Source organism: Gymnoscopelus microlampas, assembly GCF_963454915.1.
Source record: "Gymnoscopelus microlampas genome assembly, chromosome: 20".
Lineage (NCBI taxonomy): Eukaryota > Metazoa > Chordata > Actinopteri > Myctophiformes > Myctophidae > Gymnoscopelus > Gymnoscopelus microlampas.
Window position 1 is genome coordinate 20,692,556 of NC_139957.1, and position 20,362 is coordinate 20,712,917.

The 20,362-nt window shown below is 42.8% G+C and overlaps 1 pseudogene across 1 annotated transcript in view; it reads right to left on the reverse strand.

Moving 5' to 3' along the window:
* Positions 1-1,358: 1,358 nt before the first annotated feature.
* Positions 1,359-20,362, reverse strand: part of LOC311036039 (glutamate receptor ionotropic, NMDA 3B-like) — a 68,249-nt pseudogene continuing 49,245 nt past the window's right edge. The window contains exons 8-12 of the transcript in view: positions 13,876-14,027; positions 9,857-10,021; positions 7,206-7,273; positions 6,091-6,675; positions 1,359-1,428 (exon numbers count right to left, since the gene is read on the reverse strand). The product of the transcript in view is annotated as a glutamate receptor ionotropic, NMDA 3B-like (transcript). The remainder of the gene's footprint in view (positions 1,429-6,090; positions 6,676-7,205; positions 7,274-9,856; positions 10,022-13,875; positions 14,028-20,362) is intronic.

The window sequence follows — 20,362 nt, forward strand, 5'->3', positions numbered from 1 at the left end:
AATAATATCAGTAGTAATTCACTGTAGGTCACTTGGGATGAGAAGCGGAACCTTTGTGTGTGCAGCAGGTGTTGCCTGAGGATCCCCTTTAAGGTCTGGGTGCCTCACCCCTTTCCTTCAGAGGAAAATTAGGAACACGGTTCATGTCTCATTCCTGTGCCTGTGTTTACTGTGTTTTTCAGGTCAGTACACCGTGAAAACCATATTAACTTAACTCCTAAGGTTTAATGTTTATGTGAAGAGACTGTGATGGGTTTTAATGACTGATTTAAGTGTTTAATGTAGAGTTTAAGAAACGGTAAAAAGTCTGCAAATTGATACGCTGATTGAGTGCATAATGGCGTCTCCCTCGTGTTATCCCTTTGAAGATGGCGTTTGCCTCGTTGTGTACTGAACACAGTAACATGTTTGTTTACATTTATCCATTACATTTATCCAGATATTTTGCATTTATAATATTTTTCTACTAATAACTCTTTATATTTTCGAAGTATTTTGGATACCTTACCATTATTATTGAGTAATGGCTTTATTGCAAAAGTGCATTTATTGTGTTTGAGTGTATTTTGAATATGCTCCACTTTAATTGATATTCCCTCAATGTGATGATGTCAGATGTTTTGAAAAGACAACAGTGAACTACTTAAGATAGCTTTAAACTAAAGAATGTGGTTATGTTGACCAGAGACTGATCCTTGATTTTATATCAGGTGCAACTCTATGTTGAATTGATTGCACTAAGTAATGGTAGCTATATGGGACCAGTACAAATGCTGAAATATGGCCTTTGAATGTATTTCATTGTAATGTGATGACTATGAGGTTTAATGGGAGTATTGAATCCAAATGGTTATATTGTAAATGTTGAAAGTGGAAATATGCAAATGTATTTTAAGCGACAGCAGCTCTTACACACAACAGATATACAGATACTCACCTGTAAAACACCAACACATATTCAACACATTCACACACACACACACACACACACACACACACACACACACACACACACACACACACACACACTCACTTTACCTGGAAGGGAATAATTGTACACACACAAGCTCACCTTGAAGGTGGTATGGACTTTGATTTTGTTAAAAAGAGACATTATTGCAGAATGGGGAAATGTTGATTTATTGTGATACTTTATTGTATGATTGTGAATAAATTGAGAGGAAAATTAGGAACACACGTGAACGGTTCACGTCTCATTCCTGTGCCTGTGTTTACTGTGTTTTTCAGAGACCAGTGAGACATTGAACAAAATTCAATACTGTTGCTGTGGTACCCAATCTAGCTTGGGACCCGTAACATAGGCAAGTCAAACTGTGTTTGACAACAAGCAACTGTTGTCAAACAGATTCAAACTTGGCTCCGCCCATCCAGTCCACCCCCCTTCCCCCCTCTTGTTGTTGTTCTAAACTGCGAATGGACGCACACGGACGCGCACACACGCACTTCATTTCATCGTACCTGCAGGCTGCAGCATCTCTTCTCAGACAAAAAAAGAGGATATAAATATAACAACGATACCCGAAGCTGCTGGACAATGAGTGATGTAGGTATATTATACATTTTGTAATAAAAATGGTGCATTTATCGTGTGTTTACGGCATTGTTAATGTTTATGAACAAACGTCTAGATAAAGTTGGATTTCAATTTGCCAAAAGCGGTGTCGGTAGCATCATCATGGCGAGTTATATTGTATTAAAAGGCAATTCACCTCGGCTATCATCTATGGCAGTGGTTCTCAACCTGTTGGTCGGAACCCACAGGTAATCGACAAACTATACTATAAACACTGTTCAAACATTGGCCAATCAGGCCATGGGGGAGCAGGCGAGGAAGAGCTGGAGCATCTGTGGGTGAAGATATAGGCCCTGCTTCTCCAGGGGGAGAGAGAGTGGGAGGAAGAGGAGGGAGAGGAAGAGGAAGAGCTGGAGGAGAAGAGATAGCAGTAGTTATGGAATTTTAACAAGATGTTTGGACCATCTGTGAAAAAATTTACTACCAATAGCTTTCTTCACCAATGTGTTCTTAAAGGTGTCTAGAATCACGTCTCAATTTATTTAAACCCAAATCCTCGTGGAAAATCCTGGAGAGCCAATCAAAGTTAAGGAGCCTAGACGGCTTGGGTGAAAAATATGAAAAGAAATAAAAGTCTTGTGAGGTGTCTAACTAGGGGTTTTCAGGGGTGCTGAATCCATTCCAACCATTATTTTTGAGTAAAAATGTCTCCCTGGCCATCTAATATTGGTATATTGGTTACTGTTAGTGTATAATCAGTGTATAATCAATGGTAGGGGATTGGGGTGTTGTTGAATTGATTCTATTCTGAAAAATTAAATAAGAAAATATTGCTAAACAGGGTACACCTACTGTGCACATGTTTTTTTAAACAGCCATGTTTTGATAACTAAAGTCTGATTTCTTAGGACACTTGAAATGTTCCTGTGTAATGAAACATATCCAACCCACATGGGTTGAGTTGAGCGTGAACGTGTGGATATTGCAGGAAGTGTTATGAGGTTTTCTCACAGAAGCCACTGCAGAGCAGAGCAGAACAGAACAGAACAGTGCTTGAGGCATTGGCTGTCTGCTGCCTTTAATAATTTAACACTTAAAATTGATCACTATAGCTTCTTACAATCCTTTTCTATAAAGGCGTGTGCAGGGAAGCCAACTTGCCTTAATATTTCCTCCATGGAGACAGATTACAGTGAAAATGGAGAGATGGAGACAGAGAGAGAAGGAAGGCACCGGACAGGATTTGATTGTACAATAGAATCGATGGGGTATACAGTTGGATCCAGGGTTTGATTTGTAAAATAAATGAAAAAACAGAGGTTTTCTTAATCTTAACCACTTAAGACCTATAGTTATTTTATGACTAATAGTCTTATCATGTTGTGAGTTGTAGATCTGATATTGTCGCTATTTTGTTTATTTTGTTTTGCCCAAAAAAGGGACGCAAGAGTTCATGTGGTTAACATACATTTTGAATTAAATTGTTAAACTGTGATATTGTCAAAAATAAATATCCAATACATCAGACAGTCTCTTTTTCCCAAAAGGAAATCCATGTATTTAATACTGGCTGTATGTAATACCCCCCATCCCCTCCCCTCCAGCAAATGTAACCCTGGTTGGATGCACTTGCACTGGAAGCTCCATCCTAGTTACTTAATCACTGTTCTCATTTTCACACTGACTCATCAAGTGCTAATGCAGGCAATTCAAGTGTATAAATGTTTATTTCAAAACATGAGAATGGTCATCATGATAAAATCCAATAATATGCAGATACAATTCTTGATAAGGGGTAAATTCAAAACTGTTTTTTTTAAATATCCTGTTGCACAAGCCTCCCACCTCTCCAACCTAATAGGCTGATTTCTTTTCATAGACACCATGGCAAGTGAACACAACCACTTCACACCACAGCAAAGTTTTAAAATGTTTACATTTACAACAGTACCATCATAAAACGTTAAAGTTCTTGTTCTGACAGTGATTCCTCTGCCAATAACTCAGACCACTGGGCCAGTGGAATCCCCTACAACCAGTTTAAAATGATGAAGAATCACACAATATCGAGTGTAGCGCAACAACAGTAGCTAACGTGATTTTGTGTACCGCTGGAGCAATTTGATAAAGGCTTTATTTCCCTTGTTCCACTGCAACTGCATGAGAAAAACAGGATACAGTACAGATCCCATCTGTCATTAGTCGAACGTGTTCTTTCCAAATTGATATATTTCCATGTTGAAAAGATTATCTGTCTTCATTGTTCAATATTTTATAAAAATGTAGGTTATATTCTCTGAAATATCTCTCCTCAAATAGCTTAAAGTGTCCAATTTGTCAAATGAAAATTCATTTGTCAGGACTTCCTTTCACTGAGCAGGGGAAATAACATCAGGTATTTGCTCTACCTGTGTAGGATCTGTAGTAAAAAATACATTTAAGGCATCCATAGCCACGGGACGCGAGACTGCAGCACCCCTTGGTGGTTGATGGGAAAACTGCAAATGAACCATGGGCCCACAAACTGTTATTGATTCCATAGTGTAGGTACAAAACATTACTTAAATTCAATGAATGTCCTCAGAGTAGAAAATGTGAATACATTTGATCTGCATTCAAGAATTAGTCATAAAAAAACAAAACAAAAATCAGAAAAAGATGAGAAAAGAAAAACATGGCTTTGACCGACAGGGCTTATGAATGATCATTCACCAATTGACCATATTCATACGAATGTCATTTTGCTCTTACATCATACTCAGCCTGGAGTTATGTCACAGCAAAATGGCCACCTTGTGAATATGGTCAGTTAGTCTTCTCCTTTGAGCTAGAGAATTGTTCCTGCTTCAATTAGCGAGGGACTGAGAGACACTGGGCAGCTAATGGATGCCAGGTTGAGGTTGATTATCTCCAGAATGAGTTTGATAGCTTGAATTCATTCTAAATTGTTGGAGCTGGGTTTTTTATTGCCCTATAACAGTCCAAAGGGATGTCCAACGGTTTACAAATCAACCCCTCAAGCAGAATCGATGGCCTTCTGGACCCTGTTTTTACTGGTGAAATGCTGCTCTGGCTGTGGGACTTTAAGTGCATGTAGAGGACTATGCCAGTTCTGTACAGTAGGCTGGTACACTATCTCGAGTGAAACAGTTTACGCTGATGGTCACGTCATTAGTTTATTTCTGTTGCTCCTTATCTTCCCATATTTCGTTTTATTAAATATTAGGTCTAAACCATATTTTTGGTGTTCATTTCAGTGTCTAACTATGCTATGTGCAATCACTCATAACCAAAAAAAGAAGTTTGCAGTATCCACAGTTAGAACACGTTGCGTGTATTTTCCAAATGGTTCTTAATCATTTTTTTATTTCGATTTTTTGCTTTTTTTTCTGTGCTCTTGCTGATGTTCATGTGCTTGTGCAGTGTTGCAGCCTGCCACGTTTCAGATACTGTAGGCTACTGTTGGCAAGGAAGCAGCTTTGGATGTACGGTCCCATGCCTGTGCAATTGGTCTCCGAAAATGAGCATTATCATTTAACATTGCCTAATTGACCACCAAGTTGTTAGAGCTCATTCTTACTTACGTGATCTATTGAGTGTGCAAGGGGTTTAATATCCCGTGAAATTGCTTACTTTCTTTTCTATGCCAGGAAAACTGCTTAGCTTCACACTGACTGGAGAATCTTTTTGGTTGAGGTAAACAGGGGCAGATATTGTCTCTGATCTTGATTTATGGATGGATAAGATGATTAAAATTTTAAGTGACTCTGTTCTTTCAAGGCAACATCTCTTGCAATTGTGATGAAGTCCCGGTCCGCATCAACCATCACGTCCATAACATCACCTCTGCACGTCCAATGAAAAGTTCTTCCCGCGGCTATGCAAGTATCCAATGTCAAATGCTTCATTCCATCTGCGTCTTTACACTTCACAGAATGGGGCATTCACAGAATGGCAGTCAAGTCCCACTGCCCGCACTTGACGGGTTGGCTTTTGTCCTCTCCAAAGTGCTTACAGTACGTGATAGGTTAGCCTTCTGCCTATCGAGGCTAGCAGTGTTCCGTGATTGGAGTGTTCTCCCTCGCTCCATGCTATTCCCAGTGCCTGGTTGGATGACTCTGCCTCGCTCCAAACTGGTGGAAGTACGTGATTGGACGGTCCTCTCCCCTGTCAGTGTATTAACAGTGTGTGGTTGGGTGGCTCTTCCTCTGTCCAAACTGTTAACAGTGTTCAGCTGGCTACTTCTCCCATGCTCCAGAGTGCTTAGACCGCCTGATTGGTTAGGCCTCACAGTCTGTTGATTGTTCAGGGTTTGTAATTGGCTGGTCCTGTCTCTTTCTGGGAGCTTTGATTGGCCGGAGCCACTCCTGTCCAGAGTGGGTACAAACACACTTGTCCGTTCGCGACGGAACGAACGGCCGGAAGTCCCATCCACTCCCATGTTAAAAAAAAAAACGGAAAGACGGACGCGTTTCGTTTCCGTTTTTTTTTTAACATGGGAGTGGATGGGACTTCCGGCCGTTCGTTCCGTCGCGAACGGAGATGTCTGTTTGTACCCATTGTTGACAGTTTGTATCCTCTGCCTGTCCCTCTCCCTCTCCAGACTGGTCTCCCTGCGGCCAAGGCCGCTGCGCTCTCTCTCCAGGCTGCTCTGGATCTCTGCCCTCCTGGCCAGGGCCTCTCTCAGCTGGGTGCGGAAGGTTTCGATCTGCCCCTGCAGCTCCTGGAGCTCCCCTTCCCACAGGCAGGCCTGGGAGGCTCTGCTCCCCAGGGGAGAGAGAACCAGGCCTGCAGAGGACAGCGCCGAGGCCGGGCCCCCGTTAGCTTGGAGGTTAACCTGCGGGGAGGACGTGAGACCCCCCAGTGTCCCCAGGCCCAAGCCCGTCAGGCCCAGTCCGGGACGTCCCACCATGCCGGGCCGCCCGCGCACCGAGGCGGTGTGCGTGCGCAGGCGGTAGCTGTGTAGCGTCTCCAGGTCAAAGTGCACGCGCTTCTCCTTGGGCTCGTGGGACGGTGAGGAGGAGCTGGTGGTGTCTCCACCAGACACAGTTGCAGCAGAACGGGACGGTGGAGGGGAAAGGGGCGGAAGCTGCTGCTGCTTCCTGTGGAGGGTGCAGTTCTCTGATACACAAGGGGAGGGGCTGGGGATTGGAGAGGAATTGAGGTTATGTTATGTTGCGTAATATACGGCACCTAATACAACCCAATCTGCACAGTGAAATCTCCAGTGTTATCGCCATTTCATTTTCCAGTGTAAATATAACCAAAACGGTAAATTAACACTATGGATTTGACTGTGTAATCAAATCTGAGATTTGTCTTACTAAGCCTGATTGACAAGTGAATTTACAAACCTGGAGAATTCCACCTTCTAGCTCATATTTGGGATAAATCATATTTGGCAAAAGTATGACAGTACAGTACAGGCTTGTATTGAATTATGCTACCATATAAACAGAGCAACCAATAAAATAAAATAATATAGTAGATATAGTCATGATTCAGTATGGTGACGGGACATTGTCACCTAGCAAATATGAAAGGAATACAACTTTTACACATGCTCATGAAATCTTTATCAGCATCCTTCAGTATCCTGAGTAATAATGCAACATTAAAGCACACGCAAACTCATTTAAAAAACTCAAAGTTATAGGTATGGCTTAATTACCTTTGGTCCAGGCCGGTCAGTTCCTTCCCAACATCCTCATAGGTGGTGTTGATGGCTCTGTGTATTTTCTGCATGTAGAAAAACAATGGAGAGACATGCTGGTTAGTTGTGCAACTTCTGTACAACCCACTTGTTCTGAACTCTTGTCAATGACTACTGAGTGATGCAGACCCAACTTCTTAAGGGGCATGCACACTCACAGCCTTACACCACTATTCTCCCTCTCTGTACCGGTGACTCAAATCTGACCCTCTAGTCTACCCACTCAAATGACTTATTTAAATGCTCTTAAATATCTCTCCATATTTTACTTGAAAGAGTGGCTGAGGTATCGGTCACGGCTGCCTTTTTTGTTTTGCCTAAGGTGCCTGAGTGCCCTTCTCAGACTGAACAAAGCTTTTGATCAAAGCCAGTTTAATAAAAAGAACAGAATCCCGCACACAATCTTCACTTGTACTGCAGGCTACTTTAATCGGTGTAACGTTACGCTTAGCAAGATTTTCATCAGACAAAGGAAAATGTCTTACAAACAAAATGTTGCACATTGTGCATGATTGATTCTGCCAATTTTTACTTTGATCTGTTGTTTTTTCCCCTATGCACCTGTCACCAAAGCACAAGTGTGAAAACAAATATTTGTTTTGTCCAAAGCCAATAGAAATTGGAGCTGAGGGAGGAGATGTTCGGTGAAATCATCAGTCATGGTAGACCATGCTTCCGAAAACTGGGTTTTCTTTATGCTTTCTTTTAGGCTGAAATGCTACTTGTCAAACATCCAGAGTTTGACCTGTCTGTCTCCATATCAAAGGGAGAAATCATAATAGACCTCACCACCTTTCCATCTTGGTGGGGAAGCATTGTTGCAGTGTAATTGGGTGTGCTGCTTCGAAAGGATTAGACTTTCAAACTGTGGGATTTTGAAAGCCAACAGAATTTGAATTCTGTATTCAGATAGAACACTATCTAGAGATTCAATGTTATGCGTCTGCGCTTTACGTATGAAGGTCATGGCTAACAGAGACGATTGTCTCTCCTCTTTTGTTTTGGTCAAATTGCTTCCCAGGGACAATTTCACACGGTGTAGGGGCAATCTGGAGAGATAAACCTATCCTAGGTCATGCATTTGGAGTGCAGTGAGGCAGGCCAGTGTGTGATGGATGCTGGAGGCTCGCCGGGAGTGTTTGCCCTTTCCAAAAGAAAAGAATGCAAGAGTGTGGGAGAGGAAGTCTTCCTAGGCACCCACAGACTCATTTCATCATTCAGCCAAAAACATGGCCACAGGCACTTCATTTGGGCCTGGCTAGAGCCTCGTAGTACAACACTTGACATTTATGCAGCACTCCAATCTGGAGTTGTGTTGGTGTGTGAGTTTTAATAAACATACACAAACACACGCGCACGCACTGGAGGATTCCCCATTCTAGGCACTTCGCACTCACACACACACACACACACACACACACACACACACACACACACACACACACACACACACACACACACACACACACACACACACACACACACACACACACACACACACACACACACACACACACACACACAATAGTCAAGAGAATATGATGCCTTTAGCAACCTTGTCCCTCCTTCATTAACATTCACATGACTTCGACATCAAATAAATGTTCTCCTGTTGCCTTGAAGTGTCTGCAGAATTGGCCCACAAATTGATTCAAAACATAATTTAGTTTGAGTCTGTGAAAAGCCTAACCTTTAGGGCCACCATAGCCACTATGTGGTTTGAATATTTCATGTATTTCTTTCAGGGAAGTCTGTGTATAATTCCACTCTTGTTCACCAACAGTGCTGTGGCTTTGGGTTGTCATTTTAGATTTATAACACAAGAGGGCGCAGCATACCATTGCAACATTACAACGCTTTGCAACATGACATGTTGCGAGCTTGTAGGTCGGCTGTGTACAGCGAAGACATTTGGTGTAGAGGGAAAAAGGCAGGGTGCCTGCCTACTGCCTATAGTATAGGCCTCTGGGGGACACTGTTCAACAAAGTATATGGGGTTTAAATTGTTAAAGATGTTTACTGAGCTTGCTTCCTTGATTTCTTTAGGTAATGTATTACAGAGATTAAGGGCATTCATCTAGCAGCTCTTGGGGGAATACCGTTTATGTTGTCAGTGAGACAGTAAGGTACACTGCTCCTAGCCCCTAGCATTTAGTACTTTAACCCATTAAGACCTGAGGCCTATTCTACTAATGTCTTCTAAACTTATGTTGCTATATCAGTGGTTCTCAAAGTCAGTGTGTGTGTGTGTGTGTGTGTGTGTGTGTGTGTGTGTGTGTGTGTGTGTGTGTGTGTGTGTGTGTGTGTGTGTGTGTGTGTGTGTGTGTGTGTGTGTGTGTGTGTGTGTGTGTGTGTGTGTGTGTGCGCGCGCGCGCGCTTTACATCTCCCAGCAGGTGAGACAGTACCCCACTACGTGTGTGTGTTTGTTTGTTTGTGTGCGTGTTTTTGTAGTGTAGTGTACACTTGTTTTGCATTGTTTTATGTACATGCTGTGTGTATGTTTGTGTATGCTTTAAATCTCCCAGCAGGTGGGACAGTACCCCACTGTGTGTGTGCGTGTGCGTGTGCGTGTGTGTGTGCGTGCGCGCGCGTGCGCACGTGCTCTCACCTGGCTGGTGTGGAGCCAGTAGGTCAGGTTGTGTGTGCGTCTGAGGCGCGGTATGACGAGGTGATAGAAGGTGTGTTCACCCGCCAAGGTCAGCAGGGCTCCGCCCACTCCCATGCACAACAACACAAACAGACCCGAGAAATGCTGGATCCCCATCTGCAGAGTCTAGAGAGAGAGAGAGAGAGAGAATGAAAGGGAGATAGTGATGAATAGAGACATAGTGATTGATAAAAATATGGGACTTTACTCTCTGTATCTCTTCAGGCCGTTTGGAGACCTATGTAGAGCAGTGGTTCTCAAACCTTTTCATGTCAAGGACCCTCAAATCTGCGGACCCTCATCTCAAATATTTTGTTCCAGGGACCCCCAGAAGCAAAGATTTGAGTTACAAACGTTTGCACAAATTTTCACGAGTTTTCAAAAATAGCAGATCTACAAGCTCATAGCGCGGCAATAGCGAAAGTATAAAAGTTGGTGATGCTATATTAACACATTTTGCGGGGGATCCCCTGGTATTTTAGTAGGCTATACTGATGAATGGCCACAGGCTGAAATGGTCTGTGCTCATTTTACACCCCCCCGACGTAAACCCATATTTTGAGTGCAAACCTTAAAGTGGTTTCTAAAGGGGGTGTAAATCTCTGACCTGAGTACGATTCTTTCAGAAACTATTCAGTGCAACATGATGATTTGATTCAGTCCAATATGAATACTTTGATGAGGTTCAGTACATTTCGATATTTAATTGACTGACATTTGACTGATTTTATCTGACATTTTTATCTTACAAATAGACAGCACTGTATACAACATCAGTGATGTTGTTGCAAGAATGGAGCATTGTGGTGGTTCAGGCAGGCATGGAAGTCAAGCCAGTCCCACGCTCATACACCCTCCAATCACATACTGGTACAGTCCTTCATATATGGGGTCTATTTAAGCAGACCGATGCTCACTTTTCTTTTTTATATAGCCAATTATTTGTTTACCCCTTTCTACTCATAATGCCAATGAACCCTCCCCACATGTTTCTGTGTTCCCACTGCTATTGTACCCTACCGTCTCACCTACCAGCGAGGAGAAACGCCTCAGTCCTACTCCTCCCTTTCAATGCCCCTGACAGGCACTCACCCAGCCTGTATAGGAGTCGCTGGCCCAGTGCCAAACACCCTCCCGGATTCCCCCTCCCCCCCGACACAGTACACTGGCAAGACCAGACTAATATCACTGCGTAGATATTAGTCTGGAATCTTTGTGTGGAATCTGCATTTCCAAGGGATGGATAAAAAAAATGCCTCTGGTGATAAACCCGCCCCATATTTGCATACTGGGCCCTGATTGGTGCCCCACAACTTCGTGGGCAGCGAAATCCAATCAAAACCGAGTCGGGCCAGACTAATCTGCCAAGGGCTTTTTTGTCTGGTTTCCAGGCTACCGACACTGGGCCAGTTGTGTTTGTACAGATGCTCGGCCAAGCCGGATGTACCATGGTGGATTCAAACCCCCAGACAGTACCTGTCCAGTACCTGTCCAGGTGGACAGGTGGACAGGTACTTTATCCTTGCACCACCCGAGTGCCTAAAAGAAAGACCGACACTGACTCCCTTCTCAACATATCTTGCCACATCCCCAGCCTCCTTCTGTAGTAGCATTTAGGACTTTACTCTCTATTTACTGTGGAGTATCTTCAGGTTCTTCCGCCCTATAAGGGGTTAATATGTCTATTATCATGCCCATAATAACTGTGTATCTTTGTGGGTGATTTTTATGAAGTTGTGCACTTGTGTCACACACTGAAAATAGCAGATCTACAAGCTTGTGATCTCAGAGTCTGTTATGCTTGCGCAGAATGTTCCGGAGCATCATGGGAGCCGAGCCACCACCGCCAAACACAATGCCATATCATTGCATTAAGTGGTTTACATTTGGGTGAGAGTGTCTGACTGAAAGAAATACTGAATTTGAAATGCCATTTTGAAAGAGAAAAACTGGAGGAGGGACAAAGAAAGCGAGAAAGGAAAGGAGAGAGGAGAGAACACGACTTGAAACAATTGGGAGTTAAGAGAAGAAGCGTTCAATGAGAAGAGAGAAGAATATGGACGAGTGGGACAGAGGGAAATGAAAAAAAAAAAAGACATGGAAGCATAAAGTAATATAATCGGAAGAAATGGCAGGAGAGCAAGGAAATAGTTTAAAAGGGAAGAAAATCAAAAGAATAAAAGGGAATGGGAGAAGTGATTGAAAAAAGGAGTCTGTAATTAATTGAAAGAACAGTTTGTCTGTGCCGAGCACACCCACATCACATCCCCTCTGACATAACCATCTATCTACACGCACGCACGCACGCACGCACACACGCACGCACGCACACACACACACACACAAAAATACACACACGCACCCACACACACACACACTCACACACCCCCCTCTGACATAACCATTTATCTCTTCAGAGGCTTTGATGTGCCTGGAGGAAGACCTTGGTTTTCTTTCTGTAGAACCTCTTCCCCAATCATGTCTCCTCCTCCCTGCCCTCCACACACACACACCCACACACATCTGATGGCAATTAGCCCCATGCTGATACGACACTCCCACCAGGGAGAACGGTGACCTCCTTCTGCACCCAATACAGCAGAGGGCAAGAACACACACACACACACACACACACACACACACACACACACACACACACACACACACACACACACACACACACACACACACACACACACACTGAGAAAAGCGCTCTGTCTCCATTTCAAATGGTAGCAGTACAGCAGTAATATGTTTCCTCATACAGGGTGAAGTGGAACCTGTGGCTGCGTATTTGTGTGTAATTGGGTGAATGGTTGCAAATCGACTCACCTTAAAATACTGGGATTTTCAAAAAGCCAAAGCAGGGATATAATACCAAATATAAACTGTGTGCACAATCTAGGGATCTCACCTTCTGTACACAGCTAAATCCTCTGTGTTAATGTATCCATTTGTAACTCTGAGGGTGTACAAATGTAACCAACAGGTCCATTTGGTTACATCTATAAATACAATTGGCTTATTTCCACGCCCCCATTGTAGTGATGTTTGTGCATCGTCGATTGCCATCGTCGTTGATTGGCTAGGACTGCTCACGTGGCGGACGTGACGTGTGTGTGTGTGTGTGTGTGAGAGAGACGCTGTTCCGATTTGTGATTGGCTATAATTGGCAGAGCAGCGCTGTAACAAAACGAACACTCGCTTCGACGTTTGCATCGCATATGAAAGTGACTGGAAAAGACGGAGGGTAACGGCACATCTGCTCAATGATAGCCTCGGTACACAGGCTTTTATTTCCGTTCGCGTCCAGCTCAAAAAGAAAAAGCTCAATGACAATATGCGGAGCAGCGGCCTCACTTCGCGTGTGCACACGCGTGTGTGTGTGTTTGAGAGACAGAGAGATGGGGAGAGAGAGATGGAGAGAGAGAGACAGTCTGGCAATACATCATTTGTATTGATGCAATATTAAATTGAAGGCAGACAACAGTTACTGAAGGGCTGAACCATGTAGAATTGATTGCCTTAACGAGAACGGTCCTCTTCAGAGCGCAGATCTCCGCCAGGCCTGGTTGTCTACCCAGGGCCCGCAAACTTTGGAAGGCAGTCAAAAAAAGGCACAAAAAAACTCCAGATGTTCGGCCCGAACCTTTAGTTTTGTACACTCTGAGTTGAATTAACACAGAGGATTTCACAGTGTATCACGACTCAGCCCTCACATAACTCAAGACAGCTACTACATCCCTGTAGCTTTGGTCTAGATTGCCAATTAGACCTGCAGATCTGTGTGTGTGTGTGTGTGTGTGTGTGTGTGTGTGTGTGTATAATGTGGTCTCACCGTGTGTGACTGTGTTTATGTGTGCGTATATGAGTTTAAACTGGCAGCCAATTTTGGCTGCTTCCCACAGGGAAGGTCTTTTATAGTGCTACCGTAGCTGATTGCTTCCTACACACACACACACACTCACAGAAACACTTACCTCAGTCACGGCGAACACTCTCTTCCCGCAGGGCACCACTTTATACCACTTGTCATGTAGCATGTCCATGAAGCCATCAGACTTGTAGCGGCTCACAAACTCTGACACATTACGGGTTAGAGGAGAGCCCTGGGGTAGGCCTATACCATAGCCTGGAAATAGATATGCACACACGCACACACACACACACACACATTTGTGTTTGCAAATTCATGAACACACACACACACACACGTACAAACATTTGCGTTTGCATATTCATGAACACACACACACACACACACACACACACACACACACACACACACACACACACACACACACACACACACACACACACACACACAAAGAGAGAGAGATAAAGAGAGAGAAAGCATAAGATCAGTAAACAAACTTAGGTGGTACAATAACAACACATGCGATCATCCAGATTCAAGTCTGCACCTGTTTGGGGAAACGAATCGAATTCAAAGGGGAATTCAAGGTTAAAGTTAAACATCCTACAGCATGGGGAGATATCTAGGCTTTTACAAGGCCTCAGGCAGGTCTTGTGTGTGTGTGTGTGGGCGCAGGTCTGGGGAGTCAGGGGCACCACAAGATGATAAATTTCCCTCCATTTCTCTGTCCTTGCGGATTCCCCCCACAACAAGTATTTCTGCCAGTTGCTTCGGCCAAGTGAATGAATGATATTCGAATTCATTTATGTACGTATGTACAGATATGTATGTATGTACGATTGTACTGTACTGACGTGCATACGTACGTACATACGCACTGTATGTATGTACAGTACAGTGGTCACCTGTTCATTCATGCACGATCTTCAAACGGCCACCTATTGGACATCAGAGGTTTTCAAAGGTTTCTTTAGGTACCTTTCAAAGTTGACGCCCACAGATTCTTAGCGCCTCCCATTGAAATAATTAGAAAGTGTAGTGTGGCCGTCCAGCCACGAGGTGGCGCTTGGTATCAAAATGTATTTTTAAAAAGTAAGTAAGGCCTGTGTTCAAAATGTTACTTGAGTAAAAGTACAAAGTATTGGCATCAAAATATACTTAAAGTACCAAAAGTAAAAGTACTGAAATGTTTGAAAGTAGCCGATCTACGAGCTTGTAGATCGTCTATTTTCTAATGGCCATGGTATAATATAGGGCTAAAGTGGTTAATGTATATGTTTTATAATCAGTGTTGGGCTATATTACTTAGGAGAGTAATATGTTACCTATTACTTATTACTCCTTTGAAAAGTAATAATATTATATAACTTATTACTTGGAATCAAGAGTAATATATTACATGTTACTTTATATTACTTTCCCCGTGCCCCCCCCTAAAAAAAAAAGACATGTACAGTTTTTAGCCTTTTAGAACTGAATCCAATTTAATTGAACAATAGAAAACAGTTTTTATCTTTTTAAGTATTTTGCTGCTACAGATTCCATATTTGGAATTGGAACAATAATTATCCTTACAGGAACAACATAAATCTGAACTGCACACGCTGGCTGCAGCCTCTCAAAAACTGAAACAGTAAACTTTTTGAACATTTCTTAACCTTTTCACTTACAACAGTCAATATTAATTAGCCAAAGTGCAAGGGGGGGAGAGAGGAGAGGAGATCAGAGCAGTGGTTCTCAAACTTTTTCATGTGAAGGACCCCCAAATTGACACTTATTAGCCCGCGGATTTCGAGAGAGAGAGAGAGAGAGAGAGAGAGAGAGAGAGAGAGAGAGAGAGAGAGAGAGAGAGAGTTAAATCAGGGGTCTTCGACAGGAGAGAGAGAGAGAGAGAGAGAGAGAGTTAAATCAGGGGTCTTCGACAGGAGGTCCGAGACCCCTAGAGGGTCCTCAGAGTTACTGCCGGGGGTCCGGCAGTAACGTGTGGTTCCACGGTGTGCTGGGAACAGAGGTGCTGTAGGGGGGAGGGGAACCTGATAGCATGATAGCAGAGTTCCTCAGCTTATTTGGAATACTGTAGTGTAGGCTACACAGTATATCATTAACATAACCGGTTTTGCTACCTGCTACCTACCTCCCCCTACTGTCTGTCTGTCTGTGCCCACACACTGTCAGACACACACACACACACACACACACACACACACACACACACACACACACACACACACACACACACACACACACACAATGTGCAAGTGTTTGAAAACTTTAGTTACTTTGTAGATTTTGATTATTATTACAAAACATACATTAACCATTAACCTTATATAAAGTTGTCTATTTAAAAATAGCAGAACTAAGCTACACGTTGTGAGCTTGTAGATCTGCTATTTTACATTTTGACATAACGTGTGAAAGAGGACTTTCTGCATAACAAGTAGAGAGAAAGAGAGAGAGAGAGGGAAATACTCCAGTAAAGAAAAAAAAAAACCTAAAATCTTTACTTATGTACAGTACTTGTGTAATGTAATGTGTTACTTTACACCACAGTAAAATGTTTGAAAATACACTGTTGTGTAAAATGTTTGAAAATATTTTGATGCCAGTACTTTGTAGTTTTACTCAGTAACATTTTTAACACAGGCCTTTTACTTGTAACAGAGTATTTTTATATTGTGGTAACAAAAACTGGACATTCCGCATGGAATTTGCAAGCTCATAGCATGGGATTTAAACCCGGGCCGCAAAATCTCTGGACATCAGCTTTAACCACAAGAGGGACTCTTACTTAAGCATTTAGGGTTGACCTTAAAAGGCAGTTGATACCCAGTTAATACTGAAGACAGAGAGAGAGAGGGGTGCTTGAGCTAATGTGAGCATTTTTTCCACCACTGAGAACATGATTTAAAAAAAAGCTAAATTCTCCCCCAACCCCCTCTCCCTGCTGACTGTAGCCTACCTAACTGTGTGTGAAGGTGGCCAAACTTGTTTTGTGACAACAATGGCCAAGCTTGAAGCCACTGACTGTCTATTAGCATATGTTAACCATGATCCTCTCTCACTGAATGAAAGGAAGGGGTCGCGACCAGCGTTGCCATGTTTGCTTATTATAAGCAACCTGTTTTTCTGTAAAGTTGCTTGTAAATATTGGTAGAAGCTGGCTGCTTTTTATTTGAGAACTTGAGGTGCATATAGGTTTAATGTGCTCATGTGGCCTATAATAATCAATCTCTTTTGGGCTTGTTTTCATAGACCTGTTTGCTTATTTCTCTCGCAAACTCTGGCAACACTGGTCGCAACAGCTGTCTCCTATGACTGAGAGAGAGAAAAAAAAGAATGAGAAAAACACTGGCTTATCCTCTGTTCTTTAATTGTTGTTCTTCAGTGGTGGAAGAAGTACTCAGATATTTTACTTAAAGTAAAAGCCACCACATATACCACATAAAAATACATGTAGAATGTCCCGTTTCACAGGTTATCAAAATATATAAAAATCCTTTGAAAATAGCAGATCTATAAGCTCACAACGCATCACATGGCTATTTTTAAATAGCCAACGTTTATATAAGGCTGAAGTGGTTAATGTATGTTTTGTAATAATCAAAATCTACAAAGTAACAACTAAAGTTTTCAAATAATTGTAGTGGAGTAAAAGAACAATATTTGCCTCTGAGATGTATAGTGGAGTAGAAATAAATGTACTGGAAATTGGAAATAATCTAGTAAAGTAAAAATACCTAAAATCTTTACTTATGTACAGTACTTGAGTAAATGTAATTACTTTACACCACTGTAAAATGTTTGAAAATACACTGTTGTGTAAAATGTTTCAAAATAGCATTGTGAAAATTGTGAGCTTGTAGATCAGCTATTTTCAAATAGCCTATGTATAAAATAAAGTAAAACTACTGGAAATTGGAAATACTCTAGTACATAAGTTTGTTTTATTAATTCAATGATAAATTGTCTGCATTCATAAGTTCTCTAATGACTTCTGCTTTTAAGAAATAAACTGCAAGTAGAGTAATTGCTTTCCTCTGCTCTCTTCTGCCACCTACTGTCCACCTAAAATGAAAAACTTAAAACACACCCCCAAGGCATAGCCACACCCCCAACCTTTCACAACCTAAGGTTATGGTGGGTTATGGTGGGTACCTTTCAGAGACTCCGGTGCGTATGTGAATAGGTGACCACTGTATGCATGTACAGTATGTATGTATAGAAGTATGTATATTATTAAATATTACATCCTTAGATTATATATTATATTATATTATTTAATTTACACTGTAGGCATTTAGCAGGCACTCTCAATCCAGAGCGATTTACAGTAAGCAAGGTAAAGCTCAGCCAATGTATCAAATGCATGGAAGTAGTAATCTAGGATCATAGGTAAACCAGGCAAGAACCTATCATCAGTCTATACAGTATAATACTAAAAAAGTATTTGTGGCAGTTCACCCTGCCACTGACACCACATCAACACTACACAATACATCATATACACAATGGCCAGGTAGCATGCTAGGATAGTTTGGTGGGTGCACACACTAAACTCCATTTAACAGCTTTTAGTAGGTTTCCTGTATTATTGTTCCTTTAACACTTTAACACAACATAAATGAGTTCACAACACAGGGTTAAAGGTTAAAATTGTTCTTTATTTTTAAGTTGCAGGGAACGTTTTTGGCAAATGTTTGACTGTTTCTTTCTTTCTCTTACCACCATGCTTCCTGGTTCTGGGCACTGACAAAAGACGAGTGTAGCTGCAGGCTGCCTTACAGTATATAGTGCCTGTCTGTTTGTAGTGAGCATGCTCAGTCCATCCATTCCTGAATCATACCAACTGTGGGTCTGAGTAAATTGGGTATTGTAATTATTATTATGAATTATTATTACTAGAAGTTCGGCCGGCTTCGCCGGCCTCACATCTAGCGTCCACGCCGCGTCCACGCCCACGTAGCGTCCACGCCGCGTCCACGCCCACGTAGCGCCCACGTCCACGTAGAGACCACTTGGCAGCGCCGATCACTGGCGTAGCGTCATGAGGGCTAGTGGGGCCATGGCCCGGTCAGTGAAGATTTGCCAGGAAAATGAATTCTGCTCCGACAACAATAGACACAGCCGGCGGCCGCCAGTGACGTTACTGAAGTGATACATTGGCTGGGCCATTCACACCTTTTACAAAGCTAAAGCTGGCTACTCCTGCCTATCAATGGTCCAAGTGTGACCTGTAAAGTAGCCTATCGTAGTCTGTAGGACACATAAGCATGTCCTAAGAGGAGTCCAAAAGAGAATGGATCCTGGGAGTCATGAATTAAATTACAGAGGTGAGTAAATAACTACATGTGCTCAAGTACTGCACTTTACTGGATATCTATCTATCTATCTATCTATTTATCTATCTATCTATCTATCTGTCTATCTCTCTATCTCTATCTCTGTGTATCTCTCTCTATATATATATATATACATATCTAAATGGCGAAATGGCTGGGGGGAAATGGGCAATATATTGTTATTTAATATTGTTATTTTATTATGAGTATTAATAAGTTATGATGATTAATTATATCATATGATTATAATATTTGATTAAGATATATGATCTTATAATAATCATGGGGCATGTATAATCATTATCGAATAAGCAAATAATAATACAATGAGTCATCATACATTTTTTCGGTGGCGGGTGTTATACAGAAATGTGGGACCCTGTACAGTCTGGTTAAAGTGGCCGCTGTGTGTGTGTGTGTTTGCGACGTGCGTGTGTCACACACCTACCAACGGAGACGTTGTGTATTGAAGTAACTAGAAGCTCGCCCCCGCTACGCGGGGGCTCGCGTCTAGCCCGCGGCCACGCCCACGTAGCGCCCGCGGCCACTTGGCAACTCATATAAGTGGCGTAGCGTCATGAGGGTCAGTGGGGCCGTGGCTCGGTCAGTGAAGACCTTGTAGTGCGGATGATATGTGGCATAGAGGGGCAGATTGTAAATCCCCAGAGGAAACATCCGTGGGCTACCATTGGTTCAGCGATGTGTGCGGTCGCCCTGCGGCCCCTCCTCCTCCACCAATGTGCAGTATTGAGAGCCCTGACGTCACAACAATTGGAGCGATGGGCACTGCACTGTGGTTGGTTAGGGTACACCTAGGGCCCAGGTAGAACCCAGTTAAAGCCTGCATGGGCAAACCCAGGTAGGACCCGCCTTGGTCCCACATAAACATGGGTAGTTGGGGCCCACCTAAGGGCCAGGTAGAAGCTACTTATAGCCTGCATGGGCATCGCAGTTGGGACTGAAGTGGATGCCGCTGACATTGCTGACATGGGGTCCATATGGTTTAGCCCACCTTGAAACCATATGGGAACTACGCTGGCATGCTGGCTGTAATGCAAACGCTGCATCATACCTGCAGTGTGTAGTTTGATGTTGTGTGTGTAGCAGATGTACCTGCAGTGTGTAGATCAATGTCCATATGAAAGTCAATGCCCAGCAGTGTTTTTTTCCCCCAGCAGAGTTTCTAGTGTCTCTGTCTCTCTCTGGAAGAGGTTGCACATGAACTCTGCAGCCGCACTGAGACGCTCC